This window comes from Salmo salar, chromosome ssa03, assembly GCF_905237065.1.
Source record: "Salmo salar chromosome ssa03, Ssal_v3.1, whole genome shotgun sequence".
Taxonomy (NCBI): Eukaryota; Metazoa; Chordata; class Actinopteri; order Salmoniformes; family Salmonidae; genus Salmo; species Salmo salar.
Window position 1 is genome coordinate 19,319,845 of NC_059444.1, and position 26,041 is coordinate 19,345,885.

The following is a 26,041-nucleotide window of genomic DNA, read 5'->3' on the forward strand; positions in this document are numbered from 1 at the left end:
ACCGTGTCATGATATTGTGAACTAAAACTTAGTAAATTCAACGATAAATATGAATGATTGCTGATGGGCTACAATGCTAAAAATATATATAAACGTTCTTACATTATGGAATACTTGGCTGAGGCCAAATATACGTATCAAAGATAGTAACAAACGAGATACTATGTGTGGTGTCACAGAGACATCTAGTGGTCAATATTATAAACTAAAGCGCGATAACTGCTTAGCTCGCTAGCGCTCCATAATTTGACAGTTGAGATCGACACGAGAGCTGTTGTTAACATTGGGCGACGGTAAGGAATACAACAAGTAAACACAAATATTAAGTTGACAACAGTTAGCAGTAACTAACAACACATATACATATCACTGATATATATACATATCAGTACCCCGTGTATGTCAACGTAATGAATAACAAGTGGGTCAATAGATAGCTTCCCATCGTTGAAACGCGTTCTAACAAGCTAACTTAACTAGCTAACGTTAGCTTGCTAGAGTTGCATGTGCTGTCAAAACGACATATACCCAATCAAAGCCTAGTATGCTAGCTACACATGATATATAGTGTAATAACAAATAGGGGAATACCTACTCAGTTGTACAACTGAATGCATTCAATTTAAAATGTGTCTTCCGCATTTAACCCAACCCCTCGGAATCAAATAGGCGCGGGGGCTGCCATAATCGACGTCTTCGGCTCCAGGGGAACAGTGGGTTAACTGCCTTACTCAGGGGCAGGACGGCAGATTTTTACCTTGTCAGCTCCGGGAATTGATACAGCAACCTTTCGGTTACTGGCCCAACGCTGAAAACTGAAGTCTAATTTACTTGGTTAAAAGTAAAGGTGCGTCTGATGATGCATTACTTAGTGGGCTGGGGTGTCCATTGCTGTTTAGCTAACAACGATTCCATGGTATGTTGATGTCTGTTCAGAAACATTGTTGATCACGTGCAATTCGGAATAATTATTGTTCTAATTTTACTGCACGATCATCCAGGCTGTATCACACCCTGCTGTGATTGTGATTGGAGTACCATAGGGTGGCGCGCAATTGGCCCAGCGTCATTGTAAAAACGAATGTGTTCTTAACTGCCTTGCCTAGTTAAATAAAGGTTAAATGAAAGAAAAAACACATTTGTTGTTTAGATAGCACTGACGTTACATATTTAACAGGGGCACATTATCGTCCAGGAATCTGAATTTTCAAAATAAAATCCATAAACTGTGTTTTAAACCATTTCAACTACAATACGTTTTATATAGAAAGTTAGCAGTGGGTTTTTGCGTCAATTGTGTGACAAGGGGCGTGCAACTAGTTTTTCTTCACACAAAATACATTAGTGCAACACTTTCGGCACAAAATATTTTTCATCAGAAGACAACAGAAGTCAAACGCCATTTGGCAAGCAGCCACACACATAGCTAAGTAAATTAGTTTACGATGAAAAAGCAATGTATTTTTGTTGTTGTTGTTGCAAAAACGATGCATGGCCATCATATTTATAATGTTTATCATAGAAATAATGTAGTCAGCTACATTTCCTAATATGTTGCTTGAAGTTAAAGTTGCATTTGAACTTGCTACGGAGGAAAAACTACACCGGAGGAAAGTAGCCTACGGATCAGAGCGCTGTATGGTTATCGATCCAAGAGCAAATATATTTCATCCTAGTGGAGAAGTGCACGAAATTAGTCCTTTTACATTCAAGATATAGAGCGAACCCTGACTGGGGCTCGTTACCTTCTCTGTTACTTCAGTTTTATGGTGAATATTTGTTCAGTAGCTATACTGAACACAAATCTAAACGCAACATGCAATAAATTCGCCGATTTTACTGAGTTACAGTTCATATAAGGAAATCATTCAATTTAAATAATTTCATTAGGCCCTAATCTATGCATTTCACATCACTGGGTGGAGCCATGCGTGGGCCAGGGAGAGCATAGGCCAACACTTGGGACTCAGGCCTACCCACTGAGGAGCCAGACCCAAGCCGATCAAAATTCGTTTTTCCCAGGAAAGGGTTTTATTACAGACGAATACTCCTCAGTTTCATCAGCTGTCAGAGTGACTGGTCTCAGACGATCCCGCAGGTGAAGAAGCTGGATGTGGAGGTCCTGAGCTGGTGTGGTTACACGTGGTACTGCCAAATTCGCTAAAACGACCTTAGTCGGCTTATAGTAAAGAAAATAACATGTAGTTGTCTGGCAACAGCACTGGGGGACATTCCTGCACATTTTAGAGTGGCCTTTTATTGTTTCCAGCACAAGGTGCACCTGTGTAATGATCATGCTGTTTAATGAGTTTCTTGATATGCCATACCTGTCAGGTGGATGGATTCTCTTGGCAAAGGAGAAATACTAACGGATGTGAAGAAAAAAAATGTGCACCAGATGTGAGAGAAATAATAATTTTCTGCGCATTGAAAAATTCTGTGATCTTTTATTTCAGCTGGGACCAACACTTTAGATGTTGCGTAACCAACATAATTGGAGGCAGTTTGTTGTTAGACTACGAAGAAAATCACATAATTCCTGCAGCATTTATCGTGGCTCGTTGGTCTAGGGGTATGATTCTCGCTTAGGGTGCGAGAGGTCCCGGGTTCAAATCCCGGACGAGCCCTTAATTTTATACTTATCACTCTTTCTTTTATAATTTTAGCCAAAACATATAGCCTACATGTCATTTTATTTCAGACATAATATGGCAGAAATTATCAAACTAAATTGAGATTCAGATGGTTTTAGGACCTTGTAATTACATCGAGGTGATTACACACCAATTGCACACACAGGTGAAAGCAGAATACACAAACAAATGAGGTTGTTAAAAATGCAAATATGTTGTCCTAATTTGTTGTTCGCTTTCGTTTCTGTCAGTTTAGGGCAAAGGTTTAGAATAATTTACAATGAGATTATGTTAAACCAGGTAATTTCAATTAATATCATACTCTGATTCTAGTTTTGGTAAATAGTTTAGAGCAAATGTGGCAAGATTATTGTTTATTTCATTTTTATACAACGGGTTGGTCTAATCCTGAATGCTGATTGGTTAAAAGCACATTCCAGCCGGTCTCTATTCCACAAATTACCACCGGCTAAATCTATGATGTTAACATTCTTATTCACTCTGCTCTATCTGACTGCGCAACCTACTGTCTCATTCGCCCAGGCAGGGAAGTTATAAACTTCATCTCCACTATAAAAAGCATCTGGACATTATCTCACATTTCTGTTAGACTAACATTTAGTTTTCAACAGCAGAGATTTGTATAAACCTTGCAGTCTGTCTCTCTGACATTTGCAACATTGTTTCAATATTCAAATTCAATCTCCAACTGTCCCATAGTAATGGACGTGTAGGGGTCGGGAGTCCGGACGAGAGAGAGATGCAGGCAGCGTTTCTCAGCCAGTCGAAGTCATGTATCAGCTGGCATCATTTTTATGGATATATACAAAGAAACGTCAATTGAAAAAAAAGTCAAACGAAACGAAGTGCAGCTAGTTTGGAGTCTTTCCAGCTTCAGTTTTAAGTTATTGTGTTAGCATGTGGATAGATGAAATAGTATGAGTAAATTAATCAAAATAACATTTTTTGTGTAAATATGACAATCATTATTTGAATATGTTGAATTCCGTTGTAAAAAAAAGTTATAATGCCCGCAAAGCCGGTGTTTGGAGGATATATTGGCGCAGTTTGCCTGCCCGAGACAAACAACACCAGTGCCAATATCATGTAATCCGATGTAATTTCATTGATCACAGAGAGAAAAAGGTTTGACCCCGACGTGATTTGAACACGCAACCTTCTGATCTGGAGTCAGACGCGCTACCGTTGCGCCACGAGGTCTAAAACCACAGGGTGGATGTTCATGTATTTGACTGTGCTATGCATTTTTATGCCACGTCCAGTTTGCTATCACTGTACAGTGAATGGTGGCAGACTACAAACAAGAAGGAAAAATGCTGGGCTGTTTTGCTCCAGCAATATTCCATTATAGCTTACTTGGAGCAACTACAGTGTTCCACTCATTAAGGATCAAATAGTTGGCAATGAGAGAGGTTGCTGAATTTAATCCTCAACCATGTATATAAACCGTGCAGTGGGCAAACAAACTCACTAGGATTGTGTGTCCATAGCATAAAACTCTAAAATTAGCTATGACGTTGGAAATGTTCAAATCGATTACATTTTGAACTGAGCCGTATGGCCGGTTAGCTCAGTTGGTTAGAGCGTCGTGCTAATAACGCGAAGGTCGCGGGTTCGATACCCGTACTGGCCACTAACTTTTCCTTTCATGTATCACTAGTTGAGCCTTTAGTTTATTTGGTACTGTATGCGCTGTATGTGTCATTAAATGCTAAAAGCAACAAAGATTTACTCAAATCATGCCTTAAAATACATCCCACTAGGGCTTTGCTGATTATTGCATTTTGGGTAATGATTAATTGTCATGCAAATGGCCACAGTTATTGTCGTAATTGTAATTTTGGTTAAATAAATGTTTTGAGCTTGTAATGCATCATAATGCATCTTTGAAAATTCGCTACAACATACAGTGCCTTCAGAAGGTATTCACACCTCTTGACTTTTTCCATAGTTGGTTGTGTTACAGCATGAATTTAAAATTGATGAAATATAGATGTTTTTGTCGTTGCCCTACACACAATACCCCATAATGTCAAAGTGGAATTATGTTTTTCCAAATTAATTAAAAATGAAAAGCTGAAAACGCTTGAGTCAATAAGATTTCAACCCCTTTGTTATGGCAAGCCTAAATAAGTCAGGAGTAAACATTTGCTTAAAATTTGCTTCTTCAGGATCGGTGGGTCTCCCATGGGATGCTTGAACTAACGTAGGCTAATGCGATTAGCATGAGTTTGTAAGTAACAAGAACATTTCCTAGGACATAGACATATCTGATATTGGCAGAAAGCTTAAATTCTTGTTAATCTAACTGCACTGTCCAATTTACAGTAGCTATTACAGTGAAAGAATACCATGCTATTGTTTGAGGAGAGTGCACAGTTATGAACTTAAAAAGTTATTAATAAACCAATTAGGCACATTTGGGCAGTCTTGAAACAACATTTTGAACAGAAATGCAATGGTTCATTTGATCAGTCTAAAACTTTGCACATACACTGCTGCCATCTAGTGGCCAAAATCTAAATTGAGTCTGGGCTGGAATAATACATTATGGCCTTTCTCTTGCATTTCAAAGATGATGGTACAAAGAAAATACAAAAAAATGGTTGGTTTTTCTTTGTATTTTCTTATACCAGATCTTTTGTGATATATTCTCCTACATACAGTTCACATTTCACAAACTTCAAAGTGTTTCCTTTCAAATCGTATCAAGAATAAGCATATCCTTGCTTCAATACCTGAGCTACAGGCAGTTAGATTTGGGTATGCCATTTTAGGCGAAAATTGAAAAAAAGGGGCAGATCCTTAACAGGTTTTTATCTGTCTCCTAGAGATTAATGTACTTTGGTGCGAAAAGTGCAAATCAATCCCAGAACAACAGCAAAGGACCTTGTGAAGATGCTGGAGGAAACAGGTACAAAAGTATCTATATCCACAGTTAAATGAGTCCTATATCGATGTAACCTGAAAGGCCGCTCAGCAAGGAAGCAGCCACTGCTCCAAAACCACCACAAAAAGCCAGACTACGGTTTGCAACTGCACATGGGGACAAAGATCGTACTTTTTGGAGAAACATCCTCTGGTCTGATGAAACAAAAATAGACCTGGTTGGTCATAATGACCATCGTTATGTTTGGAGGAAAAAGTGGGACGCTTGCAAGCCGAAGAACACCATCCCAACCGTGAAACACGGGGGTTGCAGCATCATGTTGTGGGGGTGCTTTGCTGCAAGAGGGACTGGTGCACTTCACAAAACAGATGACATGAGGAAGGAAAACTATTTGGATATATTGAAGCAACATCTCAAGACATCAGTCAGGAAGTTAAAGCTTGGTCACAAATGGGTCTTCTAAATGGACATTGACCCCAAGCATACTTCCAAAGTTGTGGCAAAATGGCTTAAGGACAACAAAGTCAAGGTATTGGAGTGGCCATCACAAAGCCCTGACCTCAATCATATAGAACATTTGTGGGCAGAACTAAAAAAGTGTGTGCGAGCAAGGAGGCCTACAAACCTGACTCAGTTACACCAGCTCTGTCAGGAGGAATGGCCCAAAATTCACCCAACTTATTGTGGGAAGCTTGTGGAAGGCTACCCGAAACGTTTGACCCAAGTTAAACAATTTAAAGGCAATGCTACCAAGTACTAATTGAGTGTATGTGAAATTTCTGACCCACTGGGAATGTGATGAAAGAAATAAAAGCTGAAATAAATAATTCTCTCTACTATTATTCTGAGATTTGACATTCTTAAAATAAAGTGGTGATTCTAACTGACCTAAGACAGGGAATTGTTACTCAGATTAAATGTCAGGAATTGTGAAAAACTGAGTTTAAATGTATTTGGCTAAGGTGTATGTAAATTTCCGACTTCAACTGTAGGTGGACTGGAGACAGGGACAGGCAGGAGTTGTCAGGCCAGGTAGTCCTGAGGCATGGTCCTAGAGCTCATGCCCTGCATCCTTTATTTAACTTGAGTGTAGACTAAACCCTAGAGGTTTGTAACTTCACATGATTTAGCCTAGTTGTCAATCCAGATCTGAATATTTGATCTCCTTTTTACTACTGTTGATAGTCATTTTTCCCAAGCTAATCACTGAATGTCCTACTACAAGGATGTGGTCAGCTTGACACTTCTAAGTCATAATAACACACACACACTTAATTCATTTGTTGTATTGTATTTATTATGGATCCTCATTAGCTGCTGCCAAGACAGCAGTTACTCTTCCTCGGGTCCAGCAAAATGAAGGCAGTTATACAATTTAAAAAACATTGCAATACATTCACAACACATTAAGTATGTGCCCTCAGGCCACTACTCTACTACCACATATCTACAACACAAAATCCTTGTGTACGTGTATGTACATATGCATATGCATGTCTCTTCACAGTCCCCGCTGTTCCATAAGGTGTATTTTTATCTGTTTTTTTAAATCGAATTTTACTGCTTGCATGAGTTACTTGATGTGGAATAGAGTTCCATGTAGTCATGGCTCTATGTGCTACTGAGCATCTCCCATAGTTTGTTCTGTTTAGGTTAGTGTGTAGTCAAGGCTTTGTCATTAAAATGATATTGTGCCTATTTTTCAGATCTGCCAACCTGCTCGGTGGATGACAGGTCTTTCCACCAAGCTGTTCCAGGCCTGGAGTGGCATGCTGGAACTTCCAGAGGCTTGTAGACCTGAAGCAGTGTGGCGTTGTCCAGGTATTTATCAAACACACGTATACACACACACTCACTCAGTTTTGTTGTATAATTATTTTAACTTAAGAAAATTGTTCCTCTATCTTTTAGATCTGACACCCCTATTAGCTCAACCACAGTCTTCACAGCTGCAGTCATCTGCCCCTGCACCTGCTACACCGGCCACGACAGCTGATACAGGTAATTATCACATGCATGTATACACACATGCACACTCTCCCTCACTTGGGGCTCTATTCAATCACATCCGCTTTAGCCAACGTCCACATAGCGGTTGTTTTGGCGGTGTCTGAGGTGGAACTGTGTTAGAGCTGTCAAATTCACAAGCGGCTCCTGGCATTATACCTAAAGCGGACATTGACATTGGAAGAAACAGAGTTGCATTAACAGAAATCTCATGCAGCCCTGTTTACAAGTTAGAACACTGGAATTTGAGATGTAATCTACACCTCGATTAGGCTGATAGAAATCTTCATTATTTAGTTGAATGATTTTGAATTTGAGCGTCTTTATTTCTATATAACCTACACTTTCTCCTTCTGAACTTGTAACGCGAGTAAGACGGGTGTAGTTTTGTGACAATGATCAAGAGATGCTGCTTACTGATTTGACAGATCCAATGCAGTTATACCTCAGACACCACCAAAACATCAGCTATGTTGTCACGACTTCCGCCGAAGTCGATCCCTCTCCTTGTTCGGGCGGTGTTCGGCGGTCGACGTCACCGACCTTCTAGCCATCACTGATCCATTTTTCATTTTCCATTGGTTTTGTCTTGTCTTCCTTCACACCTGGTTCCAATCCCATCAATTACACGTTGTGTATTTAACCCTCTGTTTCCCCTCATGTCCTTGTCGGAGATTGTTTAATGTAAGTGTATGTGTATGTCTGTACTGGTGTGCGTCGGGTTATGTTTACCCATTGATTTTTATTATTATGTTTTCCGGTGGTTTTTTTGTAATAAACTGCGCTGTTGGAAACACAGTTATTTCTCTCCTGCGTCTGACTTCTCTGCCGCCAGCTAAACACCCCTTACAGAATCTCCAACCTTTCTATGGAGTCAGCAGGAGACGGTACCCCGGCCATAGGAGTGGAGGAGCGCGTCCAGGAGCATCCACCAATACTGCAGCAATACTACACCATCTTGGCACCACTATGGACTGCGTTGTCCAGACAATGGACCGCTGGGAGAGACAGGGGTTCTTCCAGCACCTCCACCAGCACAGCCGGGGTCTCCCCTGAGCGCCCCTTTCCCGCCTGAACCCAGTGGGATTCGTCTCTCCTTGCCCCAGGAGTACGACGGGAGTGCTGCGAACTGCCAGGGGTTCTTGTTACAGTTAGACCTCTACCTAGCCACCGTCCACCCAGCTCCATCGGGTCATGAGAGGGTGTCCGCCCTCGTCTCGTGCCTCACCGGGAAAGCCCTGGAGTGGGCCAACGCCATGTGGAGAGAGGGAGATGTGGCGTTGGACCAGTTTGAGGAGTTCACTCGCCGTTTCCGGGCAGTCTTCGACCACCCGCCCGAGGGTAGAGCAGCGGGTGAGTGCCTCTTCCATCTGAGGCAAGAGACGAGGAGCGTCCAGGAGTTCGCCCTGGAGTTTAGGACCCTGGCTGCCGGCGCGGGATGGAACAACAGGGCCCTGATCGACCATTACCGTTGCAGTCTGCACGAGGACGTCCGTCGGGAGCTGGCCTGCAGAGACACCACCCTCACGTTCAACCAGCTGGTGGACCTATCCATCCGGCTGGACAACCTGCTGGCTACTCGTGGACGTCCAGATCAGGGTCTGGTGGTTCCATCCTCCCGCACCCCCTCTCCGATACCCATGGAACTGGGAGGGGTGGTGTGCAGGGAGACCGGAGGGGGTTCCCGCTCGTGCACCATCTGTGGCCGCAGAGGTCACACTGCCGGTCGGTGCCGGGTTGGTTCCTCTGGGAATCGAGGCAGCAGGCAGGGCGCTCTGGCGTTACCCCATGTGAGCCGGCACCATTCTCACCCAGAGCCCTCTGCCGCACATATGTTTGTGTCTGTCACTTTTCCTAAGTTTTCCCCACATTCCCAGCATAAGGCGCTCGTAGATTCAGGCGCGGCTGGGAATTTCATTGATAGAGCGTTAGCTCATAGTTTAGGGACCCCCATTGTTCCCGTGGATGTGCCCTTCCCCGTTCACGCCTTAGATAGTCGACCATTAGGGTCAGGGTTGATTAGGGAGGTCACCACGCCTTTGGGCATGGTGACGCAGGGGGGTCATACGGAGAGAATTAGTCTCTTCCTCATTGACTCTCCTGCGTTTCCCGTGGTGCTAGGCCTACCCTGGTTAGCTTGTCATAACCCCACTGTTTCTTGGCCACAGAGGGCTCTCATGGGGTGGTCGCGGGAGTGCTCAGGTAGGTGTTTAGGCTTTTCCGTTGGTGCTACAATGGTGGAAAGTCCAGACCAGGTCTCCACCGTGCGCATTCCCCCTGAATATGCCGATTTGGCTCTCGCCTTCTCCAAAAAGAAGGCGACTCAATTACCACCTCATCGACGGGGCGATTGTGGGATAGACCTCCTGGTAGACGCTGCACTTCCCAGGAGTCACGTGTATCCCCTCTCACAGGCGGAGATGGAGGCTGTGGAAACATATGTCTCCGAATCCCTGCGTCAGGGGTTCATTCGGTCCTCCACTTCACCCGCCTCCTCGAGTTTCTTTTTTATGAAGAAGAAGGAGGGGGGTCTACGCCCGTGTATTGACTATCGGGGTCTGAATCAGATCACTGTGAGGTATAGTTACCCGCTACCGCTCATAGCCACAGCGATAGAGTCAATGCACAGGGCGCGCTTCTTCACTAAACTAGATCTCAGGAGCGCTTACAACCTGGTGCGTATCCGAGAGGGAGACGAGTGGAAGATGGCTTTCAGTACCACCTCTGGGCACTATGAGTACCTCGTCATGCCGTACGGGTTGATGAAAGTCTTCCAAGCCTTTGTAGACAAGATTTTCAGGGACCTGAACGGGCAGGGTGTAGTGGTGTATATTGATGACATTCTGATATACTCCGCTACACGTGCAGAGCATGTGTCCCTGGTGCGCAGAGTGCTTGGTCGCCTGTTGGAGCATGACCTGTACGTCAAGGCTGAGAAATGCCTGTTCTTCCAACAGTCCATCTCCTTCCTAGGGTATCGCATTTCCACTTCAGGGGTGGAGATGGAGAGTGACCACATTGCAGCCGTGCGTAATTGGCCGACTCCCACCACGGTAAAGGAGGTGCAGCGGTTCTTAGGGTTTGCCAACTACTACTGGAGGTTTATCAGGGGCTTTGGTCAGGTGGCGGCCTTATACATTAAAAGAGTGTGTGTGACCAAGCAAATGTGGCTTAGCTGTCTGCAAACTGGTGAGATAGGCCCACACATTGAATAACCTAACCAAGGATGGCCCTCAACTAATTTTTAGGATCAACTTTTGTCAGACCTCATGTTATAGGGTTCAGACATATCTATTGGATGTTTACTTACAAGGGTTTTCTGCTTTGTGGTGGTGGAGGTCTAAATCAGGAAAGTTGCTGAGGTTTTGCTTATTAATCCATTATGATACAGCATAATTTACCATAGCATGTAATTGTCAAATGACTGTGTCCCTTGCTGACTTGTATTTGGAAATGTGTATCCTAGGACCTAATGTACTGTAAAATTGTTTAATCATTTAGATAATCAGAAATCTTAGTACAGCCATACACAATTGGCGGACTGCGGTCCACATCCGGACCCAGAGAGGGGTCAATACGGACCGCGGGAACTCAGTTGGGCTTTAAGCTTATTCTGGAAAGTTGTAATAGTAGAATGCACAGTTTCTAAATTTGGTAGTGCATCAGTAGTTTTCCTCTTGTTGTGTCAGTCATTGCAAACCATTTACGAGCCATTTACGACAGTTGGATCAACTGTCAGCTAATGTTTTTTAAGTCGGTGTTTTAGCCCATTGACTTTGTTGTAATGTTTGAGTCACTCAGATATGACATGAACACATGGCAAAATGTATAGAATTGCAGGAAATGAGCTTTAAATCTGCTAAATTCTCTCCACCAACAAGAGGGGTGTGAACAGTTTGTGTCATGAACAGTACTTGTGGCCATAGAAATAGATGTGGAGCATGTTGCTGAGGGGGTGGGGGTGGGGGGGGGGTCGCATGGGTTGCGAGGTGGGGGTTTGTTACTGCGCTGATAAATGACAATATCCATACTTTGTCACCTAGGAAATCTGTGTTACCGGACCTTCTCAAATAGTAATTTGACCAATCAGGAACGTCTTTTCAAACTCAGTGTTTTTACCTTTGATATATGCCTCCTTAGCGCAGTAGGTAGCGCGTCAGTCTCATAATCTGAAGGTCGTGAGTTCGATCCTCACAGGGGGCATTGGCTTTTTCATGTACCTCTTTTTAGCTTTTGCAAGATTGTATTACACATGCCCTATCCCAAAACAACTGCCATCCTGTACCTGTCCCGCAGGTGTGATGTTCGGATGTACCGATCCTGTGCAGGTGTTGTTACACGTGGTCTGCCACTGCGAGGACAATCAGCTGTCCGTCCTGTCTCCCTGTAGCGCTGTCTTAGGCGTCTCACGGTACGGACATTACAATTTATTTCCCTGGCCACATCTGCAGTCCTCATGCCTCCTTGCAGCATGCCTAACACGGAACCCAAACCGGCTGTGCGCGTGCGCCATCGTGCATACATTTATTTTGTCCCCCTACACCAAACGCGATCACGACACGCAGGTTAAAATATCAAAACAAACTCTGAACCAGTGACATTAATTTGGGGACAGGTCGAAAAGCATTAAACATTTATGGCAATTTAGCTTGCACTTGCTAGCTAATTTGTCCTATTTAGCTAGCTTGCTGTTGCTAGCTAATTTGTCCTGGGATATAAACATTAGGTTGTTATTTTACCTGAAATGCACAAGTTCCTCTACTCCAACAATTAATCTACACATAAAAACGGTAAACCGAATCGTTTCTAGTCATCTCTCCTCCTTCCAGGCCTTTTCATCGTTTAACTTATATGGTGATTGGCATCTAAACTTTCATCGTATTACCACGACATCCGGCAACAGTTCGTTTTTCAATCGCCCACATGGGTATAACCAATGAGGAGATCGCACGTGGGTACCTACTTCTATAAACCAATGAGGAGATGGGAGAGGCAGGACTTGCAGCGCGATCTGCGTCAGAAATAGGAATGACTTCTATTTTAGCCCTTGGCAACGCAGACGCTCGTTGACGCGTGCAAGCAGTGTGGGTGCAATAATTGAATAACATAGATTCCTAAATGTATTTTGCAACGCGAGCGCACGCGACGCGAGCACTGTAGTCAGGGTATAAGGCACGTTCACATATGTGAGCAGGAACCCTGGGCATATTTCTTTTGGTGTTTTTCAGAGTCAGTAGAAAGACCTCTTTAGTGTCCTAAGTTTTCATAACTGTGACCTTAATTGCCTACCGTCTGTAAGCTGTTAGTGTCTTAACGACCGCTCCACAGGTGCATGTTCATTAATTGTTTATGGTTCATTGAACAAGCATGGGAAACAGTGTTTTTACCTGAGTTAGTAGAATCCTGTTGGAAATGTATGTTAACCATTTATATTCCTAAAACATTAGTTGAAATTGATACTGTTGCTGCTTCCTGTTGTCATGGATTGGAGAGCCATTTATGACAGTTGGATCAAGTAGCCCATGTCAGCTAATGTTTTTTAGGTAGGTGTTTTAGCCCATTGATTTTGTTGTAATGTTTGAGTCACTCAGATATCACATGAACAAATGTGTAGAATTGCAGGAAATGAGCTTTAAATTTGCTAAATTCTCTCCGCCAACAAGAGGGGTGTGAACAGTTCGTGTCATGAACAGTACTTGTGGCCATAGAAATAGACGTGGCGCATGTTGCTTGGGTCACGAGGTGTTTTTTTTTTTTACTGCTCTGATAAATGACAATATCCATACAGCCCTTTGTCACCTAGGAAATCTGTGTTACCGGACCTTCTCAAACAGTATTTGAGTATTCTTGCCGTAGTCTAAACTATAATAGACATTTCATCACAAGGGGCAAATACGGAGATTGTCTTTACTGCCCAATCATATTACCTAATCATATTGATATGACCAAATTCACCAATCAGGAACGTCCTTTCAAACTCTGTGTTTTTAACTTTGATATAAGCCTCCTTAGCGCAGTAGGTAGCGCGTCAGTCTCATAATCTGAAGGTCGTGAGTTCGATCCTCACAGGGGGCATTGGCTTTTTCATGTACCTCTTTTTAGCTTTTGCAAGATTGTATTACACATGCCCTATCCCAAAACAACTCCCATCCCTTAGCCCTACGGCCTAGGCAATTCCGTAGGAGAGAACTGCATTAGTAAGCAGAATCTATTACCTTGATCCTCAGTCTGTGTGACCCATTGACATTTTCATAGTAAAGTACAGACATATGCAATGTCTGTTTTGATGACTGTTTTTGCCCACCAACTAGTTATATCTCATCGAGCCTGACCGATATGGCTTTTTCTTCATCTGATTACAATTTTTGGGGGGACAGAACTTACTGATACTGATATATGTGCGTTCCTGGTGTAACTCGGGCAGTTGTTGTTGCCATCCTGTACCTGTCCCGCAGGTGTGATGTTCGGATGTACCGATCCTGTGCAGGTGTTGTTACACGTGGTCTGCCACTGCGAGGACAATCAGCTGTCCGTCCTGTCTCCCTGTAGCGCTGTCTTAGGCGTCTCACGGTACGGACATTACAATTTATTTCCCTGGCCACATCTGCAGTCCTCATGCCTCCTTGCAGCATGCCTAACACGGAACCCAAACCGGCTGTGCCCGTGCGCCATCGTGCATACATTTATTTTGTCCCCCTACACCAAACGCGATCACGACACGCAGGTTAAAATATCAAAACAAACTCTGAACCAGTGACATTAATTTGGGGACAGGTCGAAAAGCATTAAACATTTATGGCAATTTAGCTTGCACTTGCTAGCTAATTTGTCCTATTTAGCTAGCTTGCTGTTGCTAGCTAATTTGTCCTGGGATATAAACATTAGGTTGTTATTTTACCTGAAATGCACAAGTTCCTCTACTCCAACAATTAATCTACACATAAAAACGGTAAACCGAATCGTTTCTAGTCATCTCTCCTCCTTCCAGGCCTTTTCATCGTTTAACTTATATGGTGATTGGCATCTAAACTTTCATTGTATTACCACGACATCCGGCAACAGTTCGTTTTTCAATCGCCCACATGGGTATAACCAATGAGGAGATCGCACGTGGGTACCTACTTCTATAAACCAATGAGGAGATGGGAGAGGCAGGACTTGCAGCGCGATCTGCGTCAGAAATAGGAATGACTTCTATTTTAGCCCTTGGCAACGCAGACGCTCGTTGACGCGTGCAAGCAGTGTGGGTGCAATAATTGAATAACATAGATTCCTAAATGTATTTTGCAACGCGAGCGCACGCGACGCGAGCACTGTAGTCAGGGTATAAGGCACGTTCACATATGTGAGCAAGAACCCTGGGCATATTTCTTTTGGTGTTTTTCAGAGTCAGTAGAAAGACCTCTTTAGTGTCCTAAGTTTTCATAACTGTGTCCTTAATTGCCTACCGTCTGTAAGCTGTTAGTGTCTTAACGACCGCTCCACAGGTGCATGTTCATTAATTGTTTATGGTTCATTGAACAAGCATGGGAAACAGTGTTTTTACCTGAGTTAGTAGAATCCTGTTGGAAATGTATGTTAAAAGTACCATTTATATTCCTAAAACATTAGTTGAAATTGATACTGTTGCTGCTTCCTGTTGTCATGGATTGGAGAGCCATTTATGACAGTTGGATCAAGTAGCCCATGTCAGCTAATGTTTTTTAGGTAGGTGTTTTAGCCCATTGATTTTGTTGTAATGTTTGAGTCACTCAGATATCACATGAACAAATGTGTAGAATTGCAGGAAATGAGCTTTAAATTTGCTAAATTCTCTCCGCCAACAAGAGGGGTGTGAACAGTTCGTGTCATGAACAGTACTTGTGGCCATAGAAATAGACGTGGCGCATGTTGCTTGGGTCACGAGGTGTTTTTTTTTTTTTACTGCGCTGATAAATGACAATATCCATACAGCCCTTTGTCACCTAGGAAATCTGTGTTACCGGACCTTCTCAAACAGTATTTGAGTATTCTTGCCGTAGTCTAAACTATAATAGACATTTCATCACAAGGGGCAAATACGGAGATTGTCTTTACTGTCCAATCATATTACCTAATCATATTGATATGACCAAATTCACCAATCAGGAACGTCCTTTCAAACTCTGTGTTTTTAACTTTGATATATGCCTCCTTAGCGCAGTAGGTAGCGCGTCAGTCTCATAATCTGAAGGTCGTGAGTTCGATCCTCACAGGGGGCATTGGCTTTTTCATGTACCTCTTTTTAGCTTTTGCAAGATTGTATTACACATGCCCTATCCCAAAACAACTCCCATCCCTTAGCCCTACGGCCTAGGCAATTCCGTAGGAGAGAACTGCATTAGTAAGCAGAATCTATTACCTTGATCCTCAGTCTGTGTGACCCATTGACATTTTCATAGTAAAGTACAGACATATGCAATGTCTGTTTTGATGACTGTTTTTGCCCACCAACTAGTTATATCTCATCGAGCCTGACCGATATGGCTTTTTCTTCATCTGATTACAATTTTTGGGGGGACAAAACTTACTGATACTGATATATGTGCGTTCCTGGTGTAACTCGGGCAGTTGTTGTTGCCATCCTGTACCTGTCCCGCAGGTGTGATGTTCGGATGTACCGATCCTGTGCAGGTGTTGTTACACGTGGTCTGCCACTGCGAGGACAATCAGCTGTCCGTCCTGTCTCCCTGTAGCGCTGTCTTAGGCGTCTCACGGTACGGACATTACAATTTATTTCCCTGGCCACATCTGCAGTCCTCATGCCTCCTTGCAGCATGCCTAACACGGAACCCAAACCGGCTGTGCGCGTGCGCCATCGTGCATACATTTATTTTGTCCCCCTACACCAAACGCGATCACGACACGCAGGTTAAAATATCAAAACAAACTCTGAACCAGTGACATTAATTTGGGGACAGGTCGAAAAGCATTAAACATTTATGGCAATTTAGCTTGCACTTGCTAGCTAATTTGTCCTATTTAGCTAGCTTGCTGTTGCTAGCTAATTTGTCCTGGGATATAAACATTAGGTTGTTATTTTACCTGAAATGCACAAGTTCCTCTACTCCAACAATTAATCTACACATAAAAACGGTAAACCGAATCGTTTCTAGTCATCTCTCCTCCTTCCAGGCCTTTTCATCGTTTAACTTATATGGTGATTGGCATCTAAACTTTCATCGTATTACCACGACATCCGGCAACAGTTCGTTTTTCAATCGCCCACATGGGTATAACCAATGAGGAGATCGCACGTGGGTACCTACTTCTATAAACCAATGAGGAGATGGGAGAGGCAGGACTTGCAGCGCGATCTGCGTCAGAAATAGGAATGACTTCTATTTTAGCCCTTGGCAACGCAGACGCTCGTTGACGCGTGCAAGCAGTGTGGGTGCAATAATTGAATAACATAGATTCCTAAATGTATTTTGCAACGCGAGCGGTGTAGTCAGGGTATAAGGCACGTTCACATATGTGAGCAGGAACCCTGGGCATATTTCTTTTGGTGTTTTTCAGAGTCAGTAGAAAGACCTCTTTAGTGTCCTAAGTTTTCATAACTGTGACCTTAATTGCCTACCGTCTGTAAGCTGTTAGTGTCTTAACGACCGCTCCACAGGTGCATGTTCATTAATTGTTTATGGTTCATTGAACAAGCATGGGAAACAGTGTTTTTACCTGAGTTAGTAGAATCCTGTTGGAAATGTATCATTTATATTCCTAAATCATTAGTTGAAATTGATACTGTTGCTGCTTCCTGTTGTCATGGATTGGAGAGCCATTTATGACAGTTGGATCAAGTAGCCCATGTCAGCTAATGTTTTTTAGGTAGGTGTTTTAGCCCATTGATTTTGTTGTAATGTTTGAGTCACTCGAGTATCACATGAACAAATGTGTAGAATTGCAGGAAATGAGCTTTAAATTTGCTAAATTCTCTCTGCCAACAAGAGGGGTGTGAACAGTTCGTGTCATGAACAGTACTTGTGGCCATAGAAATAGACGTGGCGCATGTTGCTTGGGTCACGAGGTGTTTTTTTTTTACTGCTCTGATAAATGACAATATCCATACAGCCCTTTGTCACCTAGGAAATCTGTGTTACCGGACCTTCTCAAACAGTATTTGAGTATTCTTGCCGTAGTCTAAACTATAATAGACATTTCATCACAAGGGGCAAATACGGAGATTGTCTGTACTGCCCAATCATATTACCTAATCATATTGATATGACCAAATTCACCAATCAGGAACGTCCTTTCAAACTCTGTGTTTTTAACTTTGATATAAGCCTCCTTAGCGCAGTAGGTAGCGCGTCAGTCTCATAATCTGAAGGTCGTGAGTTCGATCCTCACAGGGGGCATTGGCTTTTTCATGTACCTCTTTTTAGCTTTTGCAAGGTTGTATTACACATGCCCTATCCCAAAACAACTCCCATCCCTTAGCCCTACGGCCTAGGCAATTCCGTAGGAGAGAACTGCATTAGTAAGCAGAATCTATTACCTTGATCCTCAGTCTGTGTGACCCATTGACATTTTCATAGTAAAGTACAGACATATGCAATGTCTGTTTTGATGACTGTTTTTGCCCACCAACTAGTTATATCTCATCGAGCCTGACCGATATGGCTTTTTCTTCATCTGATTACAATTTTTGGGGCGACAAAACTTACTGATACTGATATATGTGCGTTCCTGGTGTAACTCGGGCAGTTGTTGTTGCCATCCTGTACCTGTCCCGCAGGTGTGATGTTCGGATGTACCGATCCTGTGCAGGTGTTGTTACACGTGGTCTGCCACTGCGAGGACAATCAGCTGTCCGTCCTGTCTCCCTGTAGCGCTGTCTTAGGCGTCTCACGGTACGGACATTACAATTTATTTCCCTGGCCACATCTGCAGTCCTCATGCCTCCTTGCAGCATGCCTAACACGGAACCCAAACCGGCTGTGCGCGTGCGCCATCGTGCATACATTTATTTTGTCCCCCTACACCAAACGCGATCACGACACGCAGGTTAAAATATCAAAACAAACTCTGAACCAGTGACATTAATTTGGGGACAGGTCGAAAAGCATTAAACATTTATGGCAATTTAGCTTGCACTTGCTAGCTAATTTGTCCTATTTAGCTAGCTTGCTGTTGCTAGCTAATTTGTCCTGGGATATAAACATTAGGTTGTTATTTTACCTGAAATGCACAAGTTCCTCTACTCCAACAATTAATCTACACATAAAAACGGTAAACCGAATCGTTTCTAGTCATCTCTCCTCCTTCCAGGCCTTTTCATCGTTTAACTTATATGGTGATTGGCATCTAAACTTTCATCGTATTACCACGACATCCGGCAACAGTTCGTTTTTCAATCGCCCACATGGGTATAACCAATGAGGAGATCGCACGTGGGTACCTACTTCTATAAACCAATGAGGAGATGGGAGAGGCAGGACTTGCAGCGCGATCTGCGTCAGAAATAGGAATGACTTCTATTTTAGCCCTTGGCAACGCAGACGCTCGTTGACGCGTGCAAGCAGTGTGGGTGCAATAATTGAATAACATAGATTCCTAAATGTATTTTGCAACGCGAGCGGTGTAGTCAGGGTATAAGGCACGTTCACATATGTGAGCAGGAACCCTGGGCATATTTCTTTTGGTGTTTTTCAGAGTCAGTAGAAAGACCTCTTTAGTGTCCTAAGTTTTCATAACTGTGACCTTAATTGCCTACCGTCTGTAAGCTGTTAGTGTCTTAACGACCGCTCCACAGGTGCATGTTCATTAATTGTTTATGGTTCATTGAACAAGCATGGGAAACAGTGTTTTTACCTGAGTTAGTAGAATCCTGTTGGAAATGTATCATTTAAATTCCTAAATCATTAGTTGAAATTGATACTGTTGCTGCTTCCTGTTGTCATGGATTGGAGAGCCATTTATGACAGTTGGATCAAGTAGCCCATGTCAGCTAATGTTTTTAGGTAGGTGTTTTAGCCCATTGATTTTGTTGTAATGTTTGAGTCACTCGAGTATCACATGAACAAATGTGTAGAATTGCAGGAAATGAGCTTTAAATTTGCTAAATTCTCTCTGCCAACAAGAGGGGTGTGAACAGTTCGTGTCATGAACAGTACTTGTGGCCATAGAAATAGACGTGGCGCATGTTGCTTGGGTCACGAGGTGTTTTTTTTTTACTGCTCTGATAAATGACAATATCCATACAGCCCTTTGTCACCTAGGAAATCTGTGTTACCGGACCTTCTCAAACAGTATTTGAGTATTCTTGCCGTAGTCTAAACTATAATAGACATTTCATCACAAGGGGCAAATACGGAGATTGTCTGTACTGCCCAATCATATTACCTAATCATATTGATATGACCAAATTCACCAATCAGGAACGTCCTTTCAAACTCTGTGTTTTTAACTTTGATATAAGCCTCCTTAGCGCAGTAGGTAGCGCGTCAGTCTCATAATCTGAAGGTCGTGAGTTCGATCCTCACAGGGGGCATTGGCTTTTTCATGTACCTCTTTTTAGCTTTTGCAAGATTGTATTACACATGCCCTATCCCAAAACAACTCCCATCCCTTAGCCCTACGGCCTAGGCAATTCCGTAGGAGAGAACTGCATTAGTAAGCAGAATCTATTACCTTGATCCTCAGTCTGTGTGACCCATTGACATTTTCATAGTAAAGTACAGACATATGCAATGTCTGTTTTGATGACTGTTTTTGCCCACCAACTAGTTATATCTCATCGAGCCTGACCGATATGGCTTTTTCTTCATCTGATTACAATTTTTGGGGGACAAAACTTACTGATACTGATATATGTGCGTTCCTGGTGTAACTCGGGCAGTTGTTGTTGCCATCCTGTACCTGTCCCGCAGGTGTGATGTTCGGATGTACCGATCCTGTGCAGGTGTTGTTACACGTGGTCTGCCACTGCGAGGACAATCAGCTGTCCGTCCTGTCTCCCTGTAGCGCTGTCTTAGGCGTCTCACGGTACGGACATTACAATTTATTTCCCTGGCCACATCTGCAGTCCTCATGCCTCCTTGCAGCATGCCTAACACGGAACCCAAACCGGCTGTGCGCGTGCGCCATCGTGCATACATTTATTTTGTCCCCCTACACCAAACGCGATCACGACACGCAGGTTAAAATATCAAAACAAACTCTGAACCAGTGACATTAATTTGGGGACAGGTCGAAAAGCATTAAACATTTATGGCAATTTAGCTTGCACTTGCTAGCTAATTTGTCCTATTTAGCTAGCTTGCTGTTGCTAGCTAATTTGTCCTGGGATATAAACATTAGGTTGTTATTTTACCTGAAATGCACAAGTTCCTCTACTCCAACAATTAATCTACACATAAAAACGGTAAACCGAATCGTTTCTAGTCATCTCTCCTCCTTCCAGGCCTTTTCATCGTTTAACTTATATGGTGATTGGCATCTAAACTTTCATCGTATTACCACGACATCCGGCAACAGTTCGTTTTTCAATCGCCCACATGGGTATAACCAATGAGGAGATCGCACGTGGGTACCTACTTCTATAAACCAATGAGGAGATGGGAGAGGCAGGACTTGCAGCGCGATCTGCGTCAGAAATAGGAATGACTTCTATTTTAGCCCTTGGCAACGCAGACGCTCGTTGACGCGTGCAAGCAGTGTGGGTGCAATAATTGAATAACATAGATTCCTAAATGTATTTTGCAACGCGAGCGGTGTAGTCAGGGTATAAGGCACGTTCACATATGTGAGCAGGAACCCTGGGCATATTTCTTTTGGTGTTTTTCAGAGTCAGTAGAAAGACCTCTTTAGTGTCCTAAGTTTTCATAACTGTGACCTTAATTGCCTACCGTCTGTAAGCTGTTAGTGTCTTAACGACCGCTCCACAGGTGCATGTTCATTAATTGTTTATGGTTCATTGAACAAGCATGGGAAACAGTGTTTTTACCTGAGTTAGTAGAATCCTGTTGGAAATGTATCATTTATATTCCTAAATCATTAGTTGAAATTGATACTGTTGCTGCTTCCTGTTGTCATGGATTGGAGAGCCATTTATGACAGTTGGATCAAGTAGCCCATGTCAGCTAATGTTTTTTAGGTAGGTGTTTTAGCCCATTGATTTTGTTGTAATGTTTGAGTCACTCGAGTATCACATGAACAAATGTGTAGAATTGCAGGAAATGAGCTTTAAATTTGCTAAATTCTCTCTGCCAACAAGAGGGGTGTGAACAGTTCGTGTCATGAACAGTACTTGTGGCCATAGAAATAGACGTGGCGCATGTTGCTTGGGTCACGAGGTGTTTTTTTTTTACTGCTCTGATAAATGACAATATCCATACAGCCCTTTGTCACCTAGGAAATCTGTGTTACCGGACCTTCTCAAACAGTATTTGAGTATTCTTGCCGTAGTCTAAACTATAATAGACATTTCATCACAAGGGGCAAATACGGAGATTGTCTGTACTGCCCAATCATATTACCTAATCATATTGATATGACCAAATTCACCAATCAGGAACGTCCTTTCAAACTCTGTGTTTTTAACTTTGATATAAGCCTCCTTAGCGCAGTAGGTAGCGCGTCAGTCTCATAATCTGAAGGTCGTGAGTTCGATCCTCACAGGGGGCATTGGCTTTTTCATGTACCTCTTTTTAGCTTTTGCAAGATTGTATTACACATGCCCTATCCCAAAACAACTCCCATCCCTTAGCCCTACGGCCTAGGCAATTCCGTAGGAGAGAACTGCATTAGTAAGCAGAATCTATTACCTTGATCCTCAGTCTGTGTGACCCATTGACATTTTCATAGTAAAGTACAGACATATGCAATGTCTGTTTTGATGACTGTTTTTGCCCACCAACTAGTTATATCTCATCGAGCCTGACCGATATGGCTTTTTCTTCATCTGATTACAATTTTTGGGGGGGACAAAACTTACTGATACTGATATATGTGCGTTCCTGGTGTAACTCGGGCAGTTGTTGTTGCCATCCTGTACCTGTCCCGCAGGTGTGATGTTCGGATGTACCGATCCTGTGCAGGTGTTGTTACACGTGGTCTGCCACTGCGAGGACAATCAGCTGTCCGTCCTGTCTCCCTGTAGCGCTGTCTTAGGCGTCTCACGGTACGGACATTACAATTTATTTCCCTGGCCACATCTGCAGTCCTCATGCCTCCTTGCAGCATGCCTAACACGGAACCCAAACCGGCTGTGCGCGTGCGCCATCGTGCATACATTTATTTTGTCCCCCTACACCAAACGCGATCACGACACGCAGGTTAAAATATCAAAACAAACTCTGAACCAGTGACATTAATTTGGGGACAGGTCGAAAAGCATTAAACATTTATGGCAATTTAGCTTGCACTTGCTAGCTAATTTGTCCTATTTAGCTAGCTTGCTGTTGCTAGCTAATTTGTCCTGGGATATAAACATTAGGTTGTTATTTTACCTGAAATGCACAAGTTCCTCTACTCCAACAATTAATCTACACATAAAAACGGTAAACCGAATCGTTTCTAGTCATCTCTCCTCCTTCCAGGCCTTTTCATCGTTTAACTTATATGGTGATTGGCATCTAAACTTTCATCGTATTACCACGACATCCGGCAACAGTTCGTTTTTCAATCGCCCACATGGGTATAACCAATGAGGAGATCGCACGTGGGTACCTACTTCTATAAACCAATGAGGAGATGGGAGAGGCAGGACTTGCAGCGCGATCTGCGTCAGAAATAGGAATGACTTCTATTTTAGCCCTTGGCAACGCAGACGCTCGTTGACGCGTGCAAGCAGTGTGGGTGCAATAATTGAATAACATAGATTCCTAAATGTATTTTGCAACGCGAGCGGTGTAGTCAGGGTATAAGGCACGTTCACATATGTGAGCAGGAACCCTGGGCATATTTCTTTTGGTGTTTTTCAGAGTCAGTAGAAAGACCTCTTTAGTGTCCTAAGTTTTCATAACTGTGACCTTAATTGCCTACCGTCTGTAAGCTGTTAGTGTCTTAACGACCGCTCCACAGGTGCATGTTCATTAATTGTTTATGGTTCATTGAACAAGCATGGGAAACAGTGTTTTTACCTGAGTTAGTAGAATCCTGTTGGAAATGTATCATTTAAATTCCTAAATCATTAGTTGAAATTGATACTGTTGCTGCTTCCTGTTGTCATGGATTGGAGAGCCATTTATGACAGTTGGATCAAGTAGCCCATGTCAGCTAATGTTTTTTAGGTAGGTGTTTTAGCCCATTGATTTTGTTGTAATGTTTGAGTCACTCGAGTATCACATGAACAAATGTGTAGAATTGCAGGAAATGAGCTTTAAATTTGCTAAATTCTCTCTGCCAACAAGAGGGGTGTGAACAGTTCGTGTCATGAACAGTACTTGTGGCCATAGAAATAGACGTGGCGCATGTTGCTTGGGTCACGAGGTGTTTTTTTTTTTTACTGCTCTGATAAATGACAATATCCATACAGCCCTTTGTCACCTAGGAAATCTGTGTTACCGGACCTTCTCAAACAGTATTTGAGTATTCTTGCCGTAGTCTAAACTATAATAGACATTTCATCACAAGGGGCAAACACGGAGATTGTCTGTACTGCCCAATCATATTACCTAATCATATTGATATGACCAAATTCACCAATCAGGAACGTCCTTTCAAACTCTGTGTTTTTAACTTTGATATAAGCCTCCTTAGCGCAGTAGGTAGCGCGTCAGTCTCATAATCTGAAGGTCGTGAGTTCGATCCTCACAGGGGGCATTGGCTTTTTCATGTACCTCTTTTTAGCTTTTGCAAGATTGTATTACACATGCCCTATCCCAAAACAACTCCCATCCCTTAGCCCTACGGCCTAGGCAATTCCGTAGGAGAGAACTGCATTAGTAAGCAGAATCTATTACCTTGATCCTCAGTCTGTGTGACCCATTGACATTTTCATAGTAAAGTACAGACATATGCAATGTCTGTTTTGATGACTGTTTTTGCCCACCAACTAGTTATATCTCATCGAGCCTGACCGATATGGCTTTTTCTTCATCTGATTACAATTTTGGGGGGACAAAACTTACTGATACTGATATATGTGCGTTCCTGGTGTAACTCGGGCAGTTGTTGTTGCCATCCTGTACCTGTCCCGCAGGTGTGATGTTCGGATGTACCGATCCTGTGCAGGTGTTGTTACACGTGGTCTGCCACTGCGAGGACAATCAGCTGTCCGTCCTGTCTCCCTGTAGCGCTGTCTTAGGCGTCTCACGGTACGGACATTACAATTTATTTCCCTGGCCACATCTGCAGTCCTCATGCCTCCTTGCAGCATGCCTAACACGGAACCCAAACCGGCTGTGCGCGTGCGCCATCGTGCATACATTTATTTTGTCCCCCTACACCAAACGCGATCACGACACGCAGGTTAAAATATCAAAACAAACTCTGAACCAGTGACATTAATTTGGGGACAGGTCGAAAAGCATTAAACATTTATGGCAATTTAGCTTGCACTTGCTAGCTAATTTGTCCTATTTAGCTAGCTTGCTGTTGCTAGCTAATTTGTCCTGGGATATAAACATTAGGTTGTTATTTTACCTGAAATGCACAAGTTCCTCTACTCCAACAATTAATCTACACATAAAAACGGTAAACCGAATCGTTTCTAGTCATCTCTCCTCCTTCCAGGCCTTTTCATCGTTTAACTTATATGGTGATTGGCATCTAAACTTTCATCGTATTACCACGACATCCGGCAACAGTTCGTTTTTCAATCGCCCACATGGGTATAACCAATGAGGAGATCGCACGTGGGTACCTACTTCTATAAACCAATGAGGAGATGGGAGAGGCAGGACTTGCAGCGCGATCTGCGTCAGAAATAGGAATGACTTCTATTTTAGCCCTTGGCAACGCAGACGCTCGTTGACGCGTGCAAGCAGTGTGGGTGCAATAATTGAATAACATAGATTCCTAAATGTATTTTGCAACGCGAGCGGTGTAGTCAGGGTATAAGGCACGTTCACATATGTGAGCAGGAACCCTGGGCATATTTCTTTTGGTGTTTTTCAGAGTCAGTAGAAAGACCTCTTTAGTGTCCTAAGTTTTCATAACTGTGACCTTAATTGCCTACCGTCTGTAAGCTGTTAGTGTCTTAACGACCGCTCCACAGGTGCATGTTCATTAATTGTTTATGGTTCATTGAACAAGCATGGGAAACAGTGTTTTTACCTGAGTTAGTAGAATCCTGTTGGAAATGTATCATTTAAATTCCTAAATCATTAGTTGAAATTGATACTGTTGCTGCTTCCTGTTGTCATGGATTGGAGAGCCATTTATGACAGTTGGATCAAGTAGCCCATGTCAGCTAATGTTTTTAGGTAGGTGTTTTAGCCCATTGATTTTGTTGTAATGTTTGAGTCACTCGAGTATCACATGAACAAATGTGTAGAATTGCAGGAAATGAGCTTTAAATTTGCTA

At 43.0% G+C, this 26,041-nt stretch overlaps 10 non-coding genes across 10 annotated transcripts; 9 read left to right on the top strand and 1 right to left on the bottom strand.

Moving 5' to 3' along the window:
- Positions 1–2,555: 2,555 nt before the first annotated feature.
- trnap-agg (transfer RNA proline (anticodon AGG)) lies at positions 2,556–2,627 on the top strand. Its single transcript has one exon. It is a non-coding gene; the product is annotated as a tRNA-Pro (tRNA).
- A 1,155-nt stretch (positions 2,628–3,782) lies between these two features.
- On the bottom strand, positions 3,783–3,854 carry trnaw-cca (transfer RNA tryptophan (anticodon CCA)). Its single transcript has one exon. It is a non-coding gene; the product is annotated as a tRNA-Trp (tRNA).
- Positions 3,855–4,213: 359 nt separating this feature from the next.
- trnai-aau (transfer RNA isoleucine (anticodon AAU)) lies at positions 4,214–4,287 on the top strand. The gene has a single exon. It is a non-coding gene; the product is annotated as a tRNA-Ile (tRNA).
- A 7,394-nt stretch (positions 4,288–11,681) lies between these two features.
- Positions 11,682–11,754, top strand: trnam-cau (transfer RNA methionine (anticodon CAU)). The gene has a single exon. It is a non-coding gene; the product is annotated as a tRNA-Met (tRNA).
- A 1,799-nt stretch (positions 11,755–13,553) lies between these two features.
- trnam-cau (transfer RNA methionine (anticodon CAU)) lies at positions 13,554–13,626 on the top strand. The gene has a single exon. It is a non-coding gene; the product is annotated as a tRNA-Met (tRNA).
- Positions 13,627–15,718: 2,092 nt separating this feature from the next.
- trnam-cau (transfer RNA methionine (anticodon CAU)) lies at positions 15,719–15,791 on the top strand. The gene has a single exon. It is a non-coding gene; the product is annotated as a tRNA-Met (tRNA).
- A 2,063-nt stretch (positions 15,792–17,854) lies between these two features.
- On the top strand, positions 17,855–17,927 carry trnam-cau (transfer RNA methionine (anticodon CAU)). Its single transcript has one exon. It is a non-coding gene; the product is annotated as a tRNA-Met (tRNA).
- A 2,062-nt stretch (positions 17,928–19,989) lies between these two features.
- On the top strand, positions 19,990–20,062 carry trnam-cau (transfer RNA methionine (anticodon CAU)). Its single transcript has one exon. It is a non-coding gene; the product is annotated as a tRNA-Met (tRNA).
- A 2,062-nt stretch (positions 20,063–22,124) lies between these two features.
- trnam-cau (transfer RNA methionine (anticodon CAU)) lies at positions 22,125–22,197 on the top strand. The gene has a single exon. It is a non-coding gene; the product is annotated as a tRNA-Met (tRNA).
- Positions 22,198–24,263: 2,066 nt separating this feature from the next.
- On the top strand, positions 24,264–24,336 carry trnam-cau (transfer RNA methionine (anticodon CAU)). The gene has a single exon. It is a non-coding gene; the product is annotated as a tRNA-Met (tRNA).
- Positions 24,337–26,041: the final 1,705 nt, after the last annotated feature.